Consider the following 4825-nt stretch of genomic DNA (forward strand, 5'->3'; position numbering starts at 1 on the left):
AAACACATAAAACAATGGATTAATTACCACTTGAAATGGAGGTCTGAAAACTAAGATTTGCTTGAGTCAGAATTTTTCAAAGCAGTTTTGCTAAGAAGCTAGCCTGTGATTAGCCAAGTTTCTGATAATTACTGCTTGATTGTTTTACTTATTTCAGCTTTTAATTTCATTGTCAAAATCAAACATTTTCTATTCTTGGTAAAAAATAATGTTCCATCTATTTTAAAGTGAGTAGCTTTGTTTAAGACTTGGCTGGAATTTATATTAAAAAAATACTGAAAAACATTTTTTAATTTAAGATTATTGCTATAGATAATTTGAAACAAATTAGATAATGATAACTAACTAAGAGTTGTCAGATTAGCAATAATACATGAAAGAAAACCATTTAAAAAGGCATGTTCGTAAAAGACAGGTTGTGGGAGTTCAGTTCTCTCAACATCCTGAAGTCACAAGATGGTACCATCTAGCCACACCTGTGGATCATCCAGGAGCATAAAATGCTTCTGATGACTCTATTAAATGCTGTTGCATCACAAACGTATGGTAGTTGTGTTTCTAACCATCTTACGTTACCTAAGGATAAAGAAAAGTCTAACCTAGTGATCTTATGTGTTTCAGCATTGACTTCAGTGGTTTCTTGATCTTGGACTCCCGTTTGGTCTTGGATTCCCTTGTGACCTCCTCAGCTGTCTCCTCGCCTTCTTACCACTTGCCAACCTCAACGTGACTCACCTGGGATGTCTTCCTCCATGCCCCTGGAACCACTTGACCCCTGTTCCCTTGATGATCCCCAAGCCCATCTGGTTCCAGTTCCTCCACGTGCGCTCACTGATATTTCACTGTAAATAAATCACTATTAATTATTGAAGTCTGTTCCTTTCAGTCTATATTCTCTGGGTATTTTATTAAACCTTACACAGGTTTGTTTTACTTTAACTTGTGCATTACTTCACTTATTCCTAAATCAAATATTTCCCAACCACAGTGTACTGCTGCTCCAACTGTACGACATCATGGAAAAATAACTTTACAATACTGGCTGACTCTGCTGCTAATCATTAATAGCATATTTATGTTAATATTGCTAGCTTTAGATTACTCATTTAAACCTATTAGCTCAGCCTGGGTGAAGCATTTATTTATTTACCAACAGTGAATTACACATCCGGTAGTTCTACTTGACTTGTGCAATAAAAGTTAGGGACATTAGAAATTGTAACTATTCAGCTGCATGTCATTTTGTGATTTTCTTTTATATTTCATTGTTTGTGTCAAGGCCCGATCATGTGCAGGAAATGAACAATCTGATAGGCCAAGGCACTGCTATTAATATTATTTAGCTTGGCCACAGTTTACTCCTGCTGTTAAACATATTAATAACTTTGTGTTTTGTGGACTGCACAGAAAGAGCTCACATACATCACTGGTCCGTGAGCCATCAGTTGATGATCACTCTGACCTTTACATTAAACTTAACCATAATTTAAATCTACCACTGAACTGAGTGGCAACCCTCAAAGATTATGCGCCCATTGGGACAAAACTGTGGTCCCCATTTACCGGAAGTCCCCTTAGGTGTCTTGTCAGGTTTTAGTCCTCATCATGACATAAAAACAAACAAATATACACACAAACATACACACTGGGACACACAAAAGCCTGGATTTTGATCATACACTCCTCCACCTTCACCCCTGCAGTCTGTCATCCATCACAGTGCCATAAGGGAGAGGACAGAAGAAAAGGACTGGAGAGGAGAAAACGAACAGAAGAGTGAGACGAATGGGGGTTTGTGCAAGCAGCCAAGTCTGTGTTTTTACCTTGAGCTGGGCCTCTCCTAATCCTCTCCATGAACACACACGCACATGTACACACACACACACACACACACAAACAGAACAAGATATGTGAAACCAGAAAGCCTAAAAGGTAACCACTTCCTCAAAGGGCAGCTCTGGTGTATGCATATGTGGCGAGGTGCAACAGAAGCTGCACAAAGTCATGTTCATGTGTGAATGAGAAGAAGACTTCACATGTTCATGTGTGAATGAGAAGAAGACTTCACATGTTCATGTATGAATGTGAATACTTCACATGTTCATGCAGTTATACACCTACTTGCACAGAAAACTGCATGTTAATGTGAACTCTAAGTAAAAACCAAGCCTGCAGACGGATTTCCAAATATGAATAATATACTTCATAATTTTAGTTTAGAAAGTTTTTGATTTGGTTTGTAAATTTTTTTTTTTTGTCAGTTTCAAAATTTTTAGAAGTTTAAAATTTAATTACGTATACGTTACACCTGTTAGGTTGTTGAAAACAGTTTCTGTTGAAGACATCCAGCACATACTCAAATACATTTCTGCATTTATTTAAAGTTTTCTGACCTGATGAAGTAAGTTCCTTTTGAAACCTCTTGTCCTGCTTAGTTTTGGTCGGTCTTAAATCTTTCAGAGTTGCTCTTTTAAGTTTCTGAATGCTCCTCTGTGTCTTACAGCTAATTGCAAACCATAGCTGCCTGCAGGTTGATGGATATCTCTGGGATTTTTGACGTTTCGACAGGAACCTGTCAAAGCTGAAAAGCTTTAAGAGGAGTCTAAGACTTCAGTTGGAGATCATAAAGCTAAACGATGAGCTGAAACTGAAGTGAAATACAAACTGGTGTATTTCTTTGTAGGCTCATCTTGTTTTAAAATTTTATGAAAATAGATTTCCTGACCCATATTGTCAGGTTTATTTAGATTTTGATTCAATGCTAGCTGCTCTAAATTTGGCATAAAATTGAACCAAGATTAGCTAAATGTGAAATGTTGCAGATCTACGTGCACAGATGACTCAGAGCTTCTCTCTGCGCTGACATTCAGTAAATGCCTCCGGCAATTTCCTTCATGATGAAAATAGACTTGAAGGACTTGTTTTGTCTGCATGTACATAGCCTGTGAGTGGATAAGCAAAACTGTTAAATCTTGTGCGGTAAAATTTTTGTTTTGTTTTTCATTGTGTCATGAGTTGAGCCTAAATGTTTTGTGTGATAGCTGTTCCTGCATCTGTGTTTCGATGGCACCTTGTCCGACTTGCCTCAAAACATCCATCCAGACTGAAATGATTCCCCCTGTCCTGCCAAGAGACTGTCAAAATAATAATCCCTCTCTGGGTCAGAGCACATTAACAGTCTCTTTTATGAGGTAGTGTATCCCCAGAGCCTTTCAGGGGGGCAAACCTTCAGAATAATAGAGACTGTTTCTAGGAGGGTCTGAAGCAATAAACTTGGCCTGTGGGGACATTTGCAGGGCACATGGCATTCTCACTGAGCTCCTGTAACTTCTCAGCAGAAGATAAATTCTAATGCTCCGAAACCCCACTGCGTAGCTGCTGCCACAAAATACCCACATATGAAAAAAATAAGGTTTCAAAAGAAACGTAATATCCATGTACTGAGGAGGGGGGCTACTTTTACAGACCACGGCAGGAACAGGTGTGGGAGAAAGATACCCAAAAAGCCAAGACTAGACTCTGCGATGAAACTTATAGGGTTGCAGGGTTTTAATCCTAACCAGGCTTGCTCCGTCTGTCTTCGAGCAGCGCCACCTCGTAACGTTTAAGTGTGTTTAACTGTGTGTGCGTGTCAAAGGAGGTGAGGACTGGTCTGCATCATGTTCCAGTCTGGAAAAAAAAGAAAAAGTGCATATTTTTCTGCCGAGTCTGCAGCCTCTCTGCCTTCACAGTGTGTGTGCAGGCCTGTGCACAAGTGTCTGAGTGTGTGCAGGCGCTCAAGTGTGGTTTGCAAAACCAACCGCCATATGGGCTGTTTTACTAGGTGACCCAGCGGACTGCATTACTGGGTGACAGAGATGCATGACGAAGGCTCATCCATTGCTACATCTTAGTGCAGACAGGGAGGTGGGGGCATGAGAGGAGAAGGTAGAGATGCAACTTGCTGTGAAATTCACAAAACAAGCAGGGCACATGGCTCAGATGAGATATTGTTTCCAGTTGTGGCATGTAGATGAACATCTGAATCATTAAAACTTGTTTAATTTGAAAATGTGTTGTTTTTTTTCTTGCTAATTTGTATAAATAATAAACACATTAGGAAATATTTTTATAATTACTTAAAAATACACATTCAGGCTTGCAAACAAAGCTCAGACAGCATGTATACATCCTTTTCAGTAATCTCTTCTTGACTTTCACGCCTACATAGTCTCAACTCTTACAGTCTGTTGCAGTACTGTAAACATGTCAGCTGGCGTTTTGATCAACAGCTATGATAAATCAACCAGGATGGCACAACAGCTTTCAAAAGAATGCGGCGTCGTGAAAAGTTAACGAACAAATCTTATCTGAACATACATTTTGTCTGTCAGCTGTCGTCTCATTCTGTGAGGTGCAAATCACAGCGACAAAAACAAAAACATGGCAACATGTCAAAATAATAAAAGACTGACATTTTAGAGAATATTTACAAGGATAACTGTGTTCATGTCAACAAAATGATGTATTGAATAATACAACAGAACTGAAAAGTAACTTAAAAAATTTAATTGACACCAGAAAGTATCTCAAAACACCAAGTGGCCTGACGGACCATGTTACGGTAACATATGCACAAAAAAGTCTCATTCATCTCAAATATGTAGTGCAGACAGGAAGGTATAAAAACAGGGTTCTACTTTGTTGTAATAAATTTACTGGTAGTTAAACATTCTTATTTGCTTCATTGTCTAAAATAGCTTGTTTGTGTTTTCCATATATATTTTTCGCAAATGCTTTTTGTCGTATAGATATATACATAAAAGAATGAGACGACAGCTGACAG

This window comes from Nematolebias whitei, chromosome 19 (genome assembly GCF_014905685.2).
Source record: "Nematolebias whitei isolate Nwh7 chromosome 19, NemWhi1, whole genome shotgun sequence".
Taxonomy (NCBI): domain Eukaryota; kingdom Metazoa; phylum Chordata; class Actinopteri; order Cyprinodontiformes; family Rivulidae; genus Nematolebias; species Nematolebias whitei.